Genomic DNA, 21,073 nt, shown 5'->3' with positions numbered 1-21,073 from the left:
TATACTACAGGTAGTGATTTAACTACATGTAGTCATTAGTGTTTCCTACACTTTATTGCTCATAGAGTACGCCGTATTTCCCACACATCCTTAGTGTACACATGGTACAGACCAAAATGGGAGCCCTTCTGCCATCTATTTCTGTCTGATATTTACTAAAGAGTTACTTTATACAACACTAACGTCCAGAACTTAAAATCTCCTAAAATGAAAGGCACAATGAATTTTTAAAATAGTCACACTGAACTGAAGACATGGAAAAAAAAAAATTCTGTTGATTCTGTTGGCCTCAATGATCTTAAAGGTCTTCTCCAACCTAAATGATCTATGATTCTGTGATTACTATAACTTTGTTTCCATGTTTAAACGAACAATGATTTTTTTTCCAAAATTGCACCTCAAAGTTATGTAGCGCTTGTGAGAATAACACAAGAGCAGCTTCTGAGAATTTATATATATATATACACAGTATAAATGTGAATGTAAATATATATAAATGTAGGACAGGGTTAGCACTGGCACCCATATATGAGAAGCCTCACATCGGTCCTAAAGCGTCAGTATTATGGTAAAATGGCTGCTCGGTCCTTCAACGTGATGACGATAAGATCAGAGAGGGCAAGGGCCTGATAAAGTCCTTGCCGAGATCAGTGAAACAACTCTGAATCACCTTCAGTGCACCTATGCTAGGAATTTGCACAGAGCAATCACCACGAGTGTATCATGCAGGACAAAAAAATTGGGAAAAATAAATACAATCAGTAATCTAATCTACATCACATTTTATGAATGAAATAATTAGGTATGATTATTGTATATAATATTATAATTTAATCATATTTTTTGATAACTTAAAGTTCTGATCAAGTAGCATTTATGAGCACTTATTAAAATTCTTATTTTTGAATTCACAAAGTCAGTTGTGTGTGTCTCCATATCTGAAAGCAGAGGTTAAGTGGAAAACCACATCTTTTTACTATCAAATGTTAAACTATTTATATTTCTCACCATTTTGCCTGGTATGGTAGAAATACAGCCAGTCATTTGGAACAGAATATTCATAACATAGGTAAAACCTAAAATCTCAGTACTGAAATGTCAAACTTAAAGGTTATCAGATAGATTTTGGGGTAATGTGAGATCTTAGAAATTACTCACTCTGTATCATGTAAAAACATTACTGATTATGAAAAGCATACCATTACCAACAAAATGTGTGCAGTAGGATTTGAATCTTACCAGTGTGCTGCAATACGAATACAGAACTTGTCCTCAACTGTTTTTATATCTTTGCACTTGGTATTTAATTAGTCACTTGCAGTATAAGCTTTTCAGCAATATTATTAAAATCAGACGTGGTACAGATGTTAACACCACTTTCTCTTTCACAAACGGTTTGTTTGAGCAAACTGAAAATCTTTTGCTCCCCAAAACATATATGAAACATCATTCAACAGCCTGAAATGCTTTTTACATCTGCATCTGTTTGTTCCATGTAACATGAACACATTAATAGTTGCTTATCATTTACGGTGATTAATTCAGTCTGTAGCATATAGTAAATTAAGCTTGCGTATCCAAAAAAAACCCCAACTACTATCTGCTGTAGCTTTTACTCTTCTGATGGAGCGTCTGCCACTGGTCAAGAGTAAGTACAAGAAGACAAATCAGATCAGGGAGACTTTCTGCTTTTCTCCGTAAACACATCCAGAACAGACCAGTACTCCTGTTTCCTTTTGTACCTCACCGGCAGTGCAAGAGAACGTCTTACCATCTCATTCCTTTGGTGGAACCAGATGACAGAGATCATGCCACAAGCAGTCAAAGACTGTGTCCCTTTGTACTGGGTAAATGGAAATCTGGATGGCTGTCCCAAGCAGATTTCTTTCCTGCAACTGGCCTAGTATTGCATGCAATAGTATTCATACCAGTACACATGCCGAGATTCACAAGATGCTTCTTACAATAAATAAAGGCGTTGGAGATATCAGGAAAATATCACCAGGAAAACTAAAATCAACACAATCAAGCCTGGTATAAGCATTCTGGACACGTCAATGCTCAACAGTTACAACATTTATGCTGTGCACAACTTGAAGTTAGGCATGAGAAGATTAAATCAGTATTACATCAAAACAGGAAACCAGGCTTTTTATAGGGGATGTGTAGTAACAGTGGGACAGTATATCTTCCCTTATTCTGAGTGTCTGTAGTAATTTCAGCTCAATAATACTATTCAGCACTTTATCAGCTGCATATTCAAACTAAAATATACTCTGAGTGGGCTTTTTTTGTTTGTTTAGTTTTTGTTTTCCTTCCTCCCTAGAAGTGCATCAAATTTAGCCTTTGGATAGGCAGTGCCAGAAGACTCTCAGCGCACATGTCGTAGACCTAAAAATCTGATCAACACCTTGTAGCTGTGGCAGCTGTGCAAACTGGTGTCCACTTTGGAGACAATCTTCCCCCAATCATCAGAACCTGTACCACCAATGCCAGGCCCCATGGCCTGCCAGGTGCTGCCAGGGGGGGCATGCATGCACAGGTCTCCTCCTCTTCCCCGGCCCCAAAGTGCAGTGAAAGCCAGAACTGCCACCCCCAACAGAGCTGCTCACACATGCAGGTGAAGCACACACTGACATCACGGCTCCTTCCAGAGGTTCACCAGGAAAAGGTGGCACACCACCTGGAAGAAGAGGGGAGTGGCCGTCCTGTAGAATTGATCTAAGCCACTGTTTGTAAGGTCTTGGAATCTATTAACAAGCGTAACTGTTAACTTATTTTCTGTAGTTTCAGAGCTTTGAACGCTCTGTCAAGTATTAGAAAATATGACATGAAAAGTCATGTTTCCTAGCATCAGCTATGGAAGAAACCCTGCTCTAACCTGGAGTGGTGTAAATGTCAAGTATTGCCAATGAAAACACGGCTACTGCTACACCAGCCCAACACAGCTGACAACACGTGATCCCTGACTTTCGCATTAGTATATGTTATAATCTGCAAAACGTTTGCATTTAGAATTATTTTTTGACATTAAGAACCTTTTCAGAAAGCAGACTGAAACATATCTAATAGAAACTGGTATTGTAATGTCAGTAAAGTTTTATCTAGCCATACTAGTAAGAAGGCTGGGGAATTCAACTTGCAGCTCAAGAAGCATCCCTGAGCTTAAGAACTGAGAAGTGATGAGGGTTCTGGGAAGAAAGGAAGATTGTGTGTAAGAATGATACTAAAAATAAAAAGCATTGTTAATTTTCATTAGAGTTCATACAGAGCTGCTTTGATTTACAAATAAACTGATTTTTCATTTGAGTAATGTTACACACAGTAAGATTCAAAACTGACCTGATGCTGTTAAAGAGGATTTACATGATATCACTAAACATAACTACCAGCTTGACAAGGAGAAAAGAAACAATATTTATTTGTTCAATTCCTCTCCGAAAGTAAGGAAGAAAGACATTACATAGTCATAATTTGGGGCCAGCATCATAGGAAAGGAGTTGTCCTGTTTGTGTCTGGGACAACATTTTTCTGACACTATACACTTAGAAGTTATTTTTCTATGACAAGACATTTATATCGAGAGCAGAGTCATCTATTGACATACACTAAGTCTTTGATTGTAAGATGATAATGTTTGCTTTCCAAACATTTCAGCAATGCAGCTTTAGCATCTTTTCCTTTGCATGATAAAGTTTCATTAGCACCTTAGTACACATCTCCATGAATTAATTCCAGAAACTTTTGCCTTCATAGGACAAAACTGAGAGCTGTCCTAAGAAAGATTCTGCCTTCAGAGCAAAACAGAAGAGCAAACTATTCTTCTAGTAGATTTAACAGGAGCAAAATCATCACAAATAAGGGTCTACTTCTGGAAATATTTCCCTAGTATTGCCTTGAGACAAACTCACTGCTGACGTAACCCCTCTGACTTCATTTCCATTTTCACTCATCTCTGAAAAATCATTTTGACACATTCATGAAATAGTTATGACATGGTTCCTAGTTTGAGAGAACAAGACTAGGAAAATTAACCTATTGAAAACACAAGAAATTTCAGAGAGATATGAATTCAAACTATGAACTCCGTCCTAGAGGTACAGCTTGCTCTAATAATTGTTTCCCTCCTCAAAGATACCCATTAATTCACATTGTGTAGCCAGCTAACACAAAAATAGGAAAATGTCACCGTATTTTACTGTAATGCTACAGATATCCAGATACACAGAGCTACTGGTGTCTATGTCACAATATATGCGAAATTTGTTCTCTTTCTTCTAACATATGCGCTCCACTTAAATTTCCAGACATATGTATTTTTGTGCATTTTCATAATCCTTGTGATTTTAATACCATTGAACTTCAGTATTTCACAGTCTTTATGGAAAGAATATTTACTGGGAGAGCTTTTATTATTACTTCCAGTCATTACTTAATAAATGTGCCAGAACTGTCTACTTCATTTGGATGGAACAAATTTTGATCATGAGTCAGTGTATACAACTGATAGTCTAATACATTAGAGCATATTCATCACATGACAGCAGTGGCAGAAATGCCACTACTGTATTTGACAAATTGTTCATTCGTGCACCATGTTTTCTCTTGTCAGATACTGTTGTCTTAAGGTGTAACTGATAATCACTATTGGCACTATTGTAGCACCTGAAAGTGCCCCTCAAGATCCAGCTGTCGCTGTTCTAGAGGAACTCTGACTCTTCTGTGAACACTGGAAATCTTCTAGTAAATACTGAGGTGCAAGAGAGGGTGTAAGCCCCTTAAAAAAAAAAAAAGCTTAGTACAATACACAGCAAACTCTGGAGACAGAGTACAAGGTAGTTTGTAGGCATCAGAGCAGCAGTGAATTTCACGTGATTTAGGAGGGTAAAAGTTTGTTGGTTTTCATAGGGAGATCATCTTCTGCCACCAAAACACAAAAACACACACACCAAAACTACCCTGAATTTTAAAGGCAAAATAGGTTAAGAGGTAAGAAACGCTGTCAGAGCCAAACACATGTAGTTTATTGTGGGACACAGGAAGAAGCAAACCCAAGAAAATGCAGCCGGGTAATACCAGAGCTGTTGGGCCAGCAGCAAGTGGAGTGGATAGAGGGAGACAAAGCTGTACATTTGAAAGCAGGACTGAGTACTGCAGTACTGAGGTTGAGAGATGCTTGTCTCTGTGAGTAGATTAAGACATTTCACTACAATATGTGTGGCTGGCACATCAAGGGAGGTGATTCTACCCCTCCATTCTGCTCTGGTGAGACCACACCTGGAGTACTGTATCCAGCTCTGGAGGTCTCAACACAAGAAAGACAATAACCTCTTGGAGCAGGTCCAAAGGAGGCCACAAAAATGACCACGGGGCTGAACACCTCTCCTGCAAAGACAGGCTGAGAGAGTTGGGGTTGTTGAGCCTGGAGAAGGCTCCTGAGAGACCTTATTACATCCTTCCAGTACTTAAAGGGAATCCAAAGAAGGATGAGTCCAGTCTTTTTAGCAAGGCCTGTTGCGAAAGGATGAGCAACTTTTTTAAACTAAAAGAGGGTAAATTTAGTCTGCATATAAAGAATAAGATTTTTTACAATGAGGGTGAGGAAACAATGGAACAGGTGGCCCAGGAGGTGTCTCCATCCTTGGAGACATTCAAGGTCAGGCTTAATAGGGCTCTAAGCAATCTGATCTAGTTACGTATGTCTCTGACTACTGCAGAGGCGTTGGACTAGATGACCTTTAGAGGCCCGTTCCAACTAAATGCAATCTATGATTCTATGATAATGTTAATTGACTACAGTACTGCAATTATCCCTTTCAAAAAAATCATCATCTCAGCTCAACTGTTTGTAAGTGAATGAGTAATGAGTTAACTTACACCAGTTTGAGTAAGCACCTCAAAACTCGTGGGCTAGAGCAACTGCTTCAGCTGCTTCACATTAAGCCTAGTCTGACAATTAAGTTAGGATAATGAGTGCTTTGAGCTAGAGAAAAATGCTGGATGTCACCTCCTTGCAGGTTTATTTGCACTTAAATTTTAAGACTCTGTGGAGATAAATTATTTTTAGAGAAGACAGAAAGAATAAAAAAACTATTACACCCACATGCCCTATTGTGCCCCAAAGCGCCCAGGCGCACTTTGCTTGTGGCTGCTGAGACAAAACAAAAGATCAGGTGGACGTTTCAGATTCCCTCTTCCCCTCAGAAAAATAATACACAATTCCACTTTTTTGCCACTTCTCATGACAGGCAGCAAGATTTCAAGGTATAAAATTGGTATTTGGTATGGACCACGACAAAGAGGAACAATATCTTCCCTGATGCACTGTATGATGTGCAATTCATTGGTTTTCTTTTTTTAAAAACTTTTTTATCAAGAATAAATTCAGTCATAGGTAGTGTAACATACAAAGCCCTACAGGGAGCAGGAATAGTGATCTTTTACAGCTTCAAGGAAGAAAACCTCAAACTTTCACAGAGTGATGAAAGTACATGAACACCAATAGCTGTGTTGGCAATGTCAATTGAGATTTGCTTGTTAAAGAATCAAGTATCTACAAGGGTAACCAATATAGAAGCTTTTATCTTTTTAAAAAGATTAAAGATGCTGGTTCTATATTGTGCAGAAGAAAGCCATGGAGAGAACTAGGAATGACAAAGGGCACAACTTTTTTTTGCGGTACCTACAGAAGATAGTAGCATTGGACAAAGACGAAAGAGAAGCATTTTGGTATTTTCACACTGAACACGCCATAGGAAATCACAACTGGGGGCAATGCAATCACTGATTAAAATTGTTTCCTCAGATCCACGATTCTTCATAGATTTTCTTTCCGCAGCAGCACTTTAACCCAGCCACCCTCCTCCTTCAGCTTCTCTGCTTCCAATGTAACTTTTTCATGTCATGTGGTTCCTGCCTCCCTCTGGCTGATCATTTCTCTTGCTCTCAATTCACCTTCTCAGGACTGCCCTCTCTCCCCTCTGTTATGTGACTGATATTTTTCCTCCATCTGTACCCCTCAGCCCTTTGAGTCGTAACTGCTAAGCTTTCACGTTCCTTTGCCATGGCTTGCATATCCGATATTTAAGCTTATATCTGCGTCTGCCTTGTCTGCCAAGCTTTTCCGTTCTCTTCCTCATACTGGTTTAAACAACTTCAGTTTGTTGCTCAGCTAGATTTTGGGTTTGTCACACTGCTGTACGCCCATGAACCCCCCCTAGGCTCCTGCTCTTTAATGTTCTGAACTAAAGGAAATCTTAGCTAGCTTACAAGTATAGATTTTAGATTTGAAAATACCAGTGTGCTTAGAAGCTAGTGCTCTAGTACTATGTTTGTTGTCTCTCTTGTATATCTCAATTCCACAGAAAACTATCTATTTAATCTGCTGTTACTCCTGATACCGATTTTACTCCTCTCTCAGTGGAATACCTTATGCATTTCTCTCACACAGTAAGACTGCAGATTTTCAGGCTTAATATTAGCACTTCTCTTAAAACCTAAAGACTACAGAACTTCCAGGGCTCTTTAGCTGGCTGCAAACTGCTAATTCATACAATATATCTGTCCCAACACATGCTTTAAAGGTTAGATCCGTGTCTACATTTTGCATACAGAAACACTTCAGCTGGCTCCACCAGAGCTAATGCCAAAACTAAAGCAGTGCACCGAGACCTTGCTATGCATCTCTGCCTCTTTCATCTTTGCTGCTGTCTTTTTGGCAACTGTCATGGGATGCATGCTGCCACAGAAAAGTGGATTTCTAGAGAAACTCTCTCTCCTTTGGGGAAGTAGATGTTTGCAGCAGAACAGCCAGAAAACTAGTAGAGAAATATATTTATGGGTACCATGGCCAAACAGAGTTTCTGATTCTCAACAGCACATCTAACCCAGCACAGTGAATGGCTTTTATTTTGAATATTAATCCATACATGAGCTGAGCAATCTCTATGTCCTCTTTTCATGCTAGAGAGGCAAATCAACCATGAAACCAGACAGCCCGGTTTTGGAGGATGAATTGGGGAAGAGGTGTTAAGTGTTCATTTGTTGGCTGTCTCACCCACAGTGGGACTATACAAATGAGTCCAGCTTGACCTGCCTAACTAATTTGCTGACCTGATATGCCAAAGAACTACTAGGTCCACAGAAGAAAAATCTCCATCAATAAGCTTCAGCAGCAAAGGCAGTATTTTTTAAGATAAACTGTCGTAAACCCACAGATATTTCTGCTCTTCTGTTGCTCCTCCACCTCTAGGCAGAAAAAAGGATTTGGGTGGTGGCTTTGGATGTCTCCCTGACTTAGTTTTGGTAGGTTATCTGGGGACAAAAATAACAGACGCAGGCTTTATTGTTCATGGATCCAAGGAATTTGATCTTGTATGCTTGGAACGGACAGAGTCCGTGCAGGCAACCACTCAAATAATTTCCTTTTTAATTCATTTTGTTTACATTTCCTGCCACGCATACAAACTGGAAAAGGCATGGAAAGGAGTCGTTGGCCTACCTATTCACCCAAGTAGTGCAAATATATCTAATTAATCACCTCCATACACCAACAGATTTATTTCTTGTGTAGACTGCACTGTCATCTTTCCTTTCATCTTCCCACTCTCTCAAGGTAAAAAAGATTCTGCAGAGGAAAGTGATTCCTCAGTTTAATTGCTGCAGGCTACGATTTCTGATTAGTGGAGCTGGTTTTAGTCTCTTGCTATCCTCTTCCCTACTCCCTGCAGAGAACAGAGCTTTTGGAGGGCTCAATTTTAAAGAATATAGTCATTTAATTAATGTTATGATTAATCAGTGTTTCTAAAGTGCTTTGAAGAGGAAAAGTGCTATGAGAGTGTGGAGTGGAATTTTATCTGCATTCTTTTCCGAGATAGGGCAATATTTTGTTAATAGTCTGATTCTAGGGGCTTTAAATTAGGCCATAACGAAGAAAAAAGAATGTAATCTATTTTGGGAAAAATAAGTTTAGGCTTCAGTATCTATGCCCTGATCCAACACCTATTGAAATTAATGAGTCTGCCTACCAGTGTCAAAAGGTATTAAACTGGATTCATAAAGAAGTAGTTTTTCCTTTCTACTTCAGTTTTTGCTTCCTGTCCAAAATGGAACAAGCTTCTGAGAGCAGACTGATGTAGCCAGAGTGAATTGCAAATAGGTACTACCCTGCTTTAACCGTCCATGAAGCAAATGCTAATTATTTGCCACTATTTTTCTTCTTCACTTGTGCTATAATATCACCTGAAACCCATGAACAAATTTTTTCCCATTGTACGGTCTGAAAGACTATTTTTGCATGCTTTTATATGCAGTTACAACAACATCATGGTGAAACATACAGAAATTCTTATGTTTAGATGTACAGTAAAATATTAACAGAAATAAACCCTAAATGAATCCTTATGGTATATTCTGTTATTAAAGATTAAATAAAATGCATAGATGTAAATGGGTTAGCTCAATAAAGACAGATATTGGTAAAAGATAGTATCTTTTGAAAACAACTCTTCCAACAAATATTGAAACCACTCCCAAGTCATACTGTAATGCTCACATATTCCTTAAGTACTGCAATGTTCAGACATTTCTTAAGTCATCGCCATGAAAACTCTACATGGAGCAGTTAATTAATCTGTGCCTGATGGCAAAACAATACCTAGGATACATATCAGTATTTCACATTGCTTACTTGAGCACCATACAATAAAACAATTTAATAACAAAATCCTCGTTAGTATCTAAGGCTCAGTGAAACCATAAACTAACTTTACACACATCAATGTTTGGGAAAAGGAGAGAAGAGTGAAAAACAAGTGAAAGAACAGAAACAGAAAAAGCGCTAACTGTTCAAAACATACGTTTAAAAACTTCAGTGACAATTTATCCATGAAAGTGTAGGAGTGTAACACAGTATTTGCTTCTTTCCTGAAACTTGGATTTGTTAGCAGGGACCTTGTGGAGACACTGTCCATGTGTTGAACTTCTAAGGCACCAGTGTAACTAAAAGAGATCATACAGAAGTCTACTGTCGTAAGGAAGCTCTAGGTACATTTGTTAGAAATGATGTCTCTCACACTGATCAAGCAGAAAGTGGACAGGTAGCCAGTTTTACTAGGCAATTTTTAGAGGTCAATCAATTTTGCAGATAATACTTATGTTCTAACTTGGTATAATATAATATAATTCTTGTTCTTGCAGAGTGGTTTGTGTTCTTAGCAACACAGTCATCAGAAAAGAGAAAACTCTAGTTTTCTGTTTTAATTCACCCAAAGCTACTACAGTTTATAAGGCCTGAATAGAGTAGGTATGTATGCAAGGATACGGTGCAGAGCAAAAATTAGCTTTATGTTCTCATGGGAAGGGCAAAAAAGCATCTCAAAACCTTTCTTAATTAACATATAATATTTTTTGTTTTGACTACATGACTCGTTTTCACATTTCCCACAAAAAAACCTTCCTCAGCAACTCTTAGTTGCAGAGCTCATTATTAGCTGTGTTTAAAGAAATTGTGACAGATGAATCCTACTCCCGACTCCTCCAGCAGAGCACAGACCCACTAGAGCACAGCTCTTTGTGTGCTTCCTCAGGAGGCTGGAGCCAAAGGGCTCAAAATGTGACTTAGTTCTGGGTTGTGCTACTGCTGTTCCTTTCCTGTCCCTCCAGACACCCATCTGAGCTTGTTCAGTGTCACTAAATTACTGTTTTTTTAACCTCAGTCACAAATGCTCACCTACATCTTAGTCACACACAGAGGGAGAATTCTCAGGACTTTGTTCTCACTGAATTTCCTTCTCTCGCCTCCATGAGGATGCAACTGCCCACAAGCCAAAAACCAGGGAGTCCACTTTAGACTCGACATGCTAGATTTGATCTCCATCTTGGAGATCAAGATGGACAGAGAAGATCTGCTTAAGGCAAAGTCAATAACCTCTTAGATATCTCTCACACCTCGGCAAGATTGGCTGATCTCTGCTACGGCCAAAGAGAGAAGGGGAAATGGGCAAGTCTTCCAAAAAGTGTTGTTCTCTCTCCAGAATCTGTCAGTGAGCAGCTGGCTCCCTGGCTCCATGTGCCTTATTTTAAATGATCAGAGTGCCTTGAAAGACCAGGGTGGAGTCAGAGTGAAAATTTTACATGCATTCGGCAGCCTTGCTACTTTGCTGTGACATGACAGAATATAAACTACAATCTGCATTGCAGGGGAAGGATGGGAGATCAAGATTGAAACATTAGGAAAAAAAATGACTTAATAACAACAATAAAAAAGCAAAGCTGAAAAATAAACTCTCTCAATCAGAACAGGTGAGAGGTCAGATACAATACTGACCTCCTAACCACAGGAGATTTGGAGGACAATATTCCAAAAGGTAAACTACTCCTTGATAGACTGCTCCATTGCAAAGGATAAATTAAATTTGCAGATTATCACGTTCCCTTTGCGAGAGCAACAGTTGTTGTCAGTGTCACCTTGAAAAATTTTGCACACAAATATATGACTTTGCATATACTCATGCTAATAGTATGCACTTTCCTCTAATTAAAATTAGCACTCTGATTATTTGCTAAAATAACCCTGAGTTATGAAATCCAAATAATGTATAAAACATATCATTTTAAGAGCACCCTGAGTAGCACACAATCTAAGAGATCCTGTAACTTTTCTCCTGAGAGGAGTAATGAGGCAATTTACTTTCCTCATGTTGCACATTAGATATATCAAACAGCAGGTGAACTATGAACACCATCACTGCACATTCTTGTGGTACACAGAGCTGAATTACTGACTTATGCTGAAAAATCCGTAAACGTGGACTAGAAGCTTTTTTATCTTTCTTAGGGTACATAGGATGTCTCACGATTTTGAGAAGAAAATGAAATTCAGAGCCAGTATCTTGAATAAAATGAAAGGACAGCTATAAACTAAACAGGTAATCCCCTGACTAATTAAAGGACCAAGTTTCCTATGTGAGAAAGATTAGCCCACCGCTGCTCCTGTTCACCAAAAGGCTGGGTGTACTGAACTGAAGTGCAGCCATGCATGAACGAGGTGCTTATCTTAGTCATCCTTAAGTATGGAACTTGATACCTCTAGTAGCAAAAATTAAACAAAAAATGATGCAAGTAATTTCCTTATAAACCATAGGTCACTTGATGGATCCTCTAGAGATCATCTAGTCTAATCCCTGTCCTCAAAGTAGGATCAGCCTTGTGTTGTATTTGGATGGAATTTCCTGTATTTCAATTCGTGCCCATGCCCCTTTGTCCGGACACTGAGCATCACCAAGAAAAGTCTGGCTTGGTCAACTTTACATTCTCCCATCAAGCATTCAGGAACATGGACAAGATCCCCCTGAGCCTCCTCTTCTCCAGGCTGAACACCAAGGAAGTCCAGAACTGGACTCAGTACTCCAGGTGTGGTCTCACTAGTGCTCAGTAGAGAGGAATGATCACCTCCATTGACCTGGTGGTAACACTCCTAATACAGCCCAGGAGGCTGTTGGCCCATTCTACTGCCAGAGTATACAGCTCACTCATGGATTTTAAAAGCTTTTCCTTGACAATTAAAATGATGGCAATGTAGTCAATACAAATGTGAGACCACATTTTTTTAAGCCTTTATCCTAACTCTGGCCACTAATCCTGAGCCCTTGTAACCCTATCCCTTACCCCAGAACCATCTAATTCCTAACACCAAGCCCTATTGCAGTGTGAGAGGCCAAAGCCCTTTTTCTTTTCTTCTGAAACCCTTGCCCTAGACACTAGCCTTTAATTGCTACCTCTAGCCCTGTACAAATTGTCAAAACCTAAGCCCAACTCTTCCTTCCCTCCATGTTTGCACCCTTTCCTGACCCCAGCTCCCAGGTGTCAGTAGCTGGGAGGTGGGCAGGTGTCCAGAAGGACATCCAAGCCTTTTATGCAGAGATGAGGTGACAGGCCAAGAGGTAATGGGGATTTTGTGGCTGTAAGGGTGATTTGGGGGATGGAACATCAATCGTGAGACCATATTTGTCAGGCATTTACACTAACTCTGACCACTAACCCTAAGCCTGATTCCTAACTCTGACCTCTACTTCCACCTCCTACTCCAAGCCCAAACCCTAATCCCTGATCTCAATATCACAAACACAAAATCTGAGCCCAGAACAGAAAACAACAATGAATAATCTGGTAAAAGAAGAAAATAAATTGCCACAAGAAATATTTATAATTGTAAAAAATGAGAACAAATATTTTTTGGCATGATCTTGCTCTCATAAAGCTAAGCAGGAGCAGTGAGGTAAAGCCTAATTTATCACTGTCTCAAGCAATCTTACTATGTGAGAAAATTAAAAGATTTTGCTTCCATTAGCCATGGTGTTTCTGCAGCACAAGCTGGTTCCCAGCTTATTTGACTTAGCAGAAATACCCAATTAAAATTCCTGCCAGTGAGTCAAATCCAGTGTAAAGCAGCTGGAGGACACTGATGAACCTGATGCAACGCACTCGCAAATGGCACTGGTCTCCCCTTTGACAAGCGTGCCAAACACTCTATTTAAATGGCATCATTAAACTCAATGGATCTTAAATATCACAGCCCAACTCTTCATAAAAAAATCCACTTAGAGAAATTAAACTTTTGTGAAAAAAATGAGAGGAGAGAGAATATTAGTACTGGCATATCAGCTTTTGAGCGAGATGAAGTTAACAGCAATATCATGCAGCCACGTGTTCCTTTAGACATGAGCTTCTTATCTAATACAATCAGCAATATAAAAGTATTTGCAGTCATGTTGTATGAATTTTACAGCAGACAAACCAGACTGAAAAGATTCTTTAAAAATCACTAATATAAAGCACATTCTTACCAATTATGTGATATTCTATTGGATATTTCTTCACTTCTGGATCTACTGGCATGCATATTCTTATCTTTGAAAATATCTGAAATATATCCTCAATACATATTTATATCTAATATTAAAAGTAAACATCCTGGAGAATATCTTGGAGCCTTGCCCATTTCTGAGCTATGAAATCCTCTTCTGGAAACAAATTAAAGTAGATAAATCTGTGATTTATGTTCAAGTTCTCTTTGCCCTAGAATTATTTTTCCTTTCACAGACTGCATCAGATAATGCTCTCCTTATAATTTATAGAAACACTTGGGCTTAGATATACATAAAAAAATGTTCATATTAATATCAAGTAAATTTCACAATTGCATCTAGAATCAGGATACCTTAGGTTGGAAAGGACATCTGAAGCTTGTCTAATTCAATCTCCCCACCGAAAGTAAACATAGAACCAATATAATACAAAAATATCACGAGACAATAGGAGAAGACTGTTTAAAAAATAGATTAGATCTGATATAGTTGACATAATACACTGGATGGCACATACAGTCCCTTTGCACTAACTCTGCTTCTATTTATATGAAATAAATATTTAAATATGATGAATGTGTGCACACACATTTAGTCTCTTCTCCCAGGACAATTTTTCAACAGAATTTTGCCTACATAAAGACCACAACTGACTGCATTCTCTCTGATATGAATATGATCTGGAATATGAAGGCAGCAAGAGTACGCAAGTGAAAAGATTAGCCAATACAAAGCAGAAAATGTGTATTTTTTGATAAAACAGGAATGGAAATCGAGATAATTTCTAGGTATTGGTAAACTCAAATACTACTATGCAGCTACAGATGCCTTAAAACTCAAATTCTTTAACACAAACTACCAGCACATTAAGATTTTTAAATTAATCTATGTTTTAGCTATCTGAAAAACCTTTGCTTCTTTTCTTTTGTCCCGGCAACTTTTCAAACATTTTGTAATTTGAGAGAAAAGTAAGTATAAGAGTATGTCCCTGGAAGGAATGCACCACTAGAGCAGCTGCAGTTTACTCTCATGATGTTAGCCTTTATCCTTGCAGACATGCAGCCCGCAGGCATGAAGAACAATACAGAAAAAACTCAGAAATGAAGAGCAGGCTATTCAAAATCATGACAGCAGTAACATGGGGTCCCTTATACGGTTTCAAGAGTTTGGTGATTTATCTTTTTTCCAACCTATTGGTACTTTGCACCTATTAAAACACAAATACAGAAGTAAAATATGCCCTCATGGAGGAAAGCTTGTGGATCTTACTTGTCTTGACACCAGTGAAGCCTACAAACTTTTGCAGCTAAAAAACTGCTGCAAATAGCATAAAAAATGTTTTAATAGTGCTACTCAGAACAGTTACCTGTGGTTTGTCATTGAAACAGAATCATGTTATCAAATGAATTCTGTACAAAATGTATGAAATAAGTTCTGTGGACAATCTTCTATCCTGGGTTTATATTCATCCATTGTCACAGTCAGTGGTATGGATAGTGAAAGAGAGAAGAACAGGGGCTGTAAAATGCTTGAGGACCGATTTAGAATTCAGTTATCTTGATTTAGCAAGGTGGAATTCATTAAAGGCAAACGGATAACATTATACACGGGCAGGAGGTGATTATCTGCAGAAATACAGAATGAAGCACAACCTGTTGAGTAATACCGCAGAAAAGGATCAGGAAGCCTGAGAGGACCATGAGATAGGCATGTGTTACAAGGCAGGTTGCTGTGAGAAAGACACCTCTACAGGAGTGTATTAACAATTATTCCTGAAAGAATATACAGGTAAGATGTTCCTCTGTGCCAAGTTTGAGGAGGAATACCACAACTAGTCTGAATGTTAAAGTTTAAGAAAGATACGGAACAACTAGAATGAATCCAAATGAAAGTACCAGGACTAGTTAGGAAGACAGACCAAACTGCTATCACAACTTCAATAAGAAATTCAACTACTGCAACTCTGTATCTCTTCGATCTCCAACCAAGGTGTAATGCTGCCTTCTCTGAGATACTGCTCTGCAGTGGTGTCATTCTTATTGGTTGCCTTCAGGAATGACTACATATTTGGCCAAAAAGGCTTCTCTTGGAGCCTGCAGATCATCAAGACAAGACAGAAAAAGCAGAGTCCCTGAATATACGGCCTCATTGCAGGTTCAGGATTAGGTCTTCATATGGCTTACTTTAGGAACTGGAACAAAGGAAACATTGAGTCAAGTGTCCAAAATCAAAATATTTTAAAGAAATGGTTCAGCTGCTATCTTTTTGTGGTTTCCAAATTCACACTTGCAAGCTTCTCTTTCTGGCCCTGAAATAAAATGGTTCAGTTTATTTGTAAGGTCCACCTCAGTTTTGCATTATTCGCTCCATCAGCTAACTTAGTATTTATAAGTGATCAATTAGGACTGAAACACAATTTGCTCCAACAAGGCAATTTGGATCCCCAGGATGAGACTTGTTCTGCCAGGTTTTGGGGTCACAATATTGCAGGCACAGCTCCACCAGCTTCAGGAATTTTAGTCCATGAGGCTCACACATTACCAATGGGCTAAGAAGCATTTAGTTTTTCTCTCTGTCCAAAGGTGGAAGTATACTGCTGTCTCTGCAGACTTGGAAATAGATTTCTTGCTTTATTCTCTTTGGAAAGGCTCCTTGTGGTATAAAAATACTAACTCCAGTCTGTCACGAGCTCAGTCCACCTCTGCTATCGAGTACATCTCTTGCTGTAGCTGCATTAATGTGTCCATTGTCTTCCTTCTCACTCTTGAGTGCTGAAGGGCTTACAGGAATAGCCCTAGGCATAGCACTAATATAATGTGGTTGATATTTAGGCTTGTTGAACCAGTACACTGAAGGCATCCATTCCACTGTCAAACTCAGGAGGCTGCAAAAAGCTGTGTGCTTTTGAAATTGGTTGACGAGAATTAGGAGATCTCAATGGCAACTCTAGTTTATGCTGAGCTGCTTCTGTCAAGAGATTATGTTTGGGTTTAGGACTTTCAAACCTGCGTTCAAAGAGCCTTGCAGCAGTAGTATACGGTTTTATTGTAAAGCAGTTGTAAGAGGAAGTCACTGCTAGTTCCTTTACCGAGTCCTTTGTCAGGGAAGCTTTTCTGAGGGTAAAACATGGACTGCGCAGTGTCCTCTCTAGAGGACCTGAAAATTGCTGGCTTATTTTGAGGTGCAGGAATGTCAGACACAGACTTAACTTCAGAAAGTTCAGGCTTGTAATGCATTGAGAGAGACAGGACAGGACTACTCACTGACTGAGGTCGTGTATTGAAGGAGTAGCAGAAATTTTAACTTCAGAGATTGGCTTATAGAGCTTTTCATCAACGGGCCTGTCAATTGATTCAGCATCATTTGGTTTCCCTTTAGGATAATTGGTGAAATTCATCTGATTCTGCAAATGTATTGGTTTAGTGGGCTCAGAAAGATGGCTGGCAGGAACCTGCAGAGACAACTTATTGTGTAAACTCCTGGAATCGAAGTATGAGAGCTGCTTTTGATAACACTCTTCATCTTCTTCAAGATTGTAATGATTTGAGACCTTCACTTGAGGTCTCTGTGGCTCAGGGGCCATGTAAATATACTTCTTCAATGAAGTACCCTTTTAGCTTGTGAGTGAGTGCAATACACTGTTTGGAAGATATGGCAACATGATCTTGTAAAAGGAATGAACCACTTTAACTTTTTGGAAGAAAGGAAAGAAAAAGGTCCAAGAAGAGAAGTGAAAAAAGAAAAACACCAGATTCGGCAACCTCACTCAGATCCAGGTCTCTGAATATGCTTTCCTCACATTTCCAAACAGCACAGTTCCCCAAATCCATTTGACCACCATTGGTTCTTACTCCCTTTCCCTGCTCTCTGTTGTCTGCTGCTTTTCTTTCAGGATCAGGAGAAGCAGAAAGCAGAGACATCCCATCTCCTTCCACACCCCTTCATAATCTGAGTAATACTCATTCTCTTTGTTCACAGCCTTGAGGTAATTTGGCAATCCTGCCTTCTGGGTCACCTGCAGCCATTGCCAGATAGAGTAAGTGCCTGCTCTGACTCATGCGTCCTGCAAGAGTTATAAACACACCAAAGGGCCGATACTCAAGAGCACTGCTCTTTCCAGTAAGATTAGTGTGTGAACAGCTTATTGTGGATACTTTCTCCTGCGTTCCCACTGCAATCTAATCCAAGCTGTGCCTCAGGACCGATAATAAAGCTAGCTCATGTCATTCTAACTTTCAAATTAGTATCACTGCTTCTGAAAGTACTTCCATCAATTTTGTAATAATGTCATACTTCTTATAATGTCTTTTAGCTGATGATGTCTAGGCATTTTCTGCACGTTAATTGTCCCTGACAACGACAAAGACATTATTCATTCACAGTTATGAAAATCAAGGCAGGACATACCAGTGACCAACTCAGGAAGCCATCTAAGACTTAATAGTTTTCCTCCTCAGGAATGACAGAATAAAACTAGAGAAGAAATTAATTCTTCCAGCTTGTAGATGTGATTTTTTTGTTTGCTTTCTAAATAATTGAATTCTCTTATTTGATTACTTCAGTGGCAACTTTACAATGAATTTCTAGCCATAGGGCTCCTATCTGCAGCATCTTATTAATACTTGCAGGCTAATAGTTACTTATCTCTTAAGTTTTAAGTAGATTTTAGAATTAAAAGGTAAAGAAAAACACAACATTTGATTTCTGTATGAATGTGGAAATGGTTACATTGATGCTAATCTCTGACTCTTAAACAATTTTTGTCTTGTTTGAAGCTTGAACTAAAGATGTAGTTTCTTTTTCTTTCTCTTTTTAATAATATTGCCTCAGCTTTGAAGTTTCTGTAAGCTGAGGATAGCTTATCAGAAAAGTCCCAGTCAATAAAAGATACTTAAATAGAGCTACAAGTGAATGAGATGAATTTCAGTCACCCTAGGAAGAGGCTGAGCTCCTCAGTATAAGGCATATACATATTCAATCCCAATACAGAAGAATGGATTTAACTGCAGTATCTAATGCACAAAAATCCATCCTCAGATCCCCCGTCTCAAAGGCTTTGCTCATGATATACTTGGTATCTTGGATTGTTAGTGGCTCACAAGAGAGAAGGAGACATGTTTTTTTCTTTAGGGCTTGATTTAGACATTGCACTACAACATTGTACAGCAGAGGGTAACACCTTTAACTGCTGAAGGTTTAATACCTATATAGGGAAATTACACATGCTGGCTTACCAGCCTGTCTGATATCATCATACTCCAAAGAAGCTGACTTTTGTCTGTCTGAGGAATGCAGCTTACCTGTTTTGCTACTCTAATTTTCTAGTAAAGACATGAAGGAATTACCCAAACTGCCTTTTTTTTAGCGGGGAGATTTAAAGAGTGCTGATAGTAATGTAACAATTCACAGTGGTGCAATACTACTATGGTGGCATTTACGATGGCTGGACTCTACCAAAATAAAACTTTCAGGTTGTGGGCAGATGTTCAGTATGCAAGTGTGAAAATTTATCAGATAATGACCACAGTTTGAGCCTTCACAAGTAGTACTGGGCCAGGTCAGAGTTTTCCACTCCTCAAGGTGGCTGCTCATGTGAGTTCTTTGAGTTTGTTCTGTTTAACAAGTTTTTCCTGTTTAACAGAAGCTTGTCTGTAAAAGGAAAGAACGCTTTTTTCACTCGGCCAGCTCGTTTTGACTGATGAGTCAGACGGTGCTGACTCACACGAGTGGTTTGACTGTAGAGGTGATGTGTTAATGAGAGGTCACAGGGAACCTAGGAGCAGGAATATCTTCTTCCCACTGACAGCCAGAAGATGGGCTAACCATGTCCTAGGTGAGGGAACTGTAATTTCCTAAACACTCTAACTCAGTCAACTGAGAACCTATAATTTTACAGTGAAAATAGAAATTCCACTACTAAAAAAAGGAACTGTTTTATATAGTATGTTTAATGTGAATTTATTTCTATTACTTACACTTAGTGGGGAAAGTGTAAGGCCAGAGTGACCTAACTGGCATCTAACTCCATTTTTCAAAATAATCTATAAGTCTCTTCAAAACAGCTTGCTTAGAGCCTTATGTCATGACTGGAAACAGAAATTCAGTTCTTCATTCATCATCAGGCACCTAAAAATTTTACCCAGGTGTAATTAACATGGCAAAAAATAATTGTCCTTTCACTTCCCTTGCTCTCATACTTAAATAAACAATTTAAATTAGACCTCACCATTGCTTGACTTTGTTATGGTGATCAGCACCTAGGCGGCCTACTCACTCTACTTCAGTAACGCTGCTTTGTTACTCTGAGTTGAATCCTGCTTCTCAGGAATTGGATGGAAAAAGTCCTTCTGGCTTCCACGAGAATAAGATTAAGTTGACAGATTTATTCTGGTTGTTGCAACCGTACACTATAATACATGTTTTTTTAATGCACGGAGTACCTTTCTATACACACGTGTTCTCTCCAACACAGGTTCCCTTCCTCTCTGGTGCAGGTAAAAGGTCAGATTAAAACCTATCTACCCACATAAAAACATACACATGTAAACATTGTGTATATATATTCATATATATGAAGCCCAAGCTAAAGACACTCTATGCTAATTTAATATGGGGATAATTTGAAGATATAGAGATGAGGTTGAAGAAAGTTACAATAAAGGAGAGAATGAAAATGCCTTTGGACATAAGAGTGCTTGTAATTACATTTCTCACAATAATCAATTTTTTCCATGTAAATGTAAATTTAAAATTAATGTTACTGCTATATAATTGAATTGTCTATCAGATCAGATCAGAATCTATTAGTCTACACGTGATGACTAAGATTAGTTTAATAATAGGCATCACTACCGAACACTAGGGAAACTACATTTATGTCCACTGATTTTTAAGTAACCAATTCCAAAGACAAAGTTAAAGACTTCCCACAGTATTTTCCTTTTAAAATCTGCGAGTATGGTGCCTTACTAAAATTGCAACATTTTGAGCTCTTATAATTCCCTCTCCGGTAAATAAAGCAAACTTCTGTGTCTAAGTGAATTTAGTGGCAATTATCCTATTACGGCCTTGATTCCACAATAAGATGATTTGACTCTGGTCCTTACACACTGTCACACTGAAATTGTGGTTTAAAAATTGGTGAAAGTTATCCTGAAACAGCTTAAGTACATGCAATGCTGTCACAGAAGTTAAACACGTCCAAATGG

The 21,073-nt window shown here is 38.7% G+C and overlaps 1 protein-coding gene across 1 annotated transcript in view; it reads right to left on the bottom strand.

Moving 5' to 3' along the window:
• The window catches only part of CTNND2 (catenin (cadherin-associated protein), delta 2), a gene marked incomplete at its 5' end in the record, with an annotated part of 174,297 nt that overhangs the window by 39,257 nt on the left and 113,967 nt on the right, over positions 1-21,073 (bottom strand). The window lies entirely within an intron of this gene.

Source organism: Apaloderma vittatum, unplaced genomic scaffold (assembly GCF_000703405.1).
Source record: "Apaloderma vittatum isolate BGI_N311 unplaced genomic scaffold, ASM70340v1 scaffold6491, whole genome shotgun sequence".
Lineage (NCBI taxonomy): Eukaryota > Metazoa > Chordata > Aves > Trogoniformes > Trogonidae > Apaloderma > Apaloderma vittatum.
Note: the sequence above shows the minus strand (reverse complement) of the source record. Positions and strands in the feature narration are given on the sequence as shown.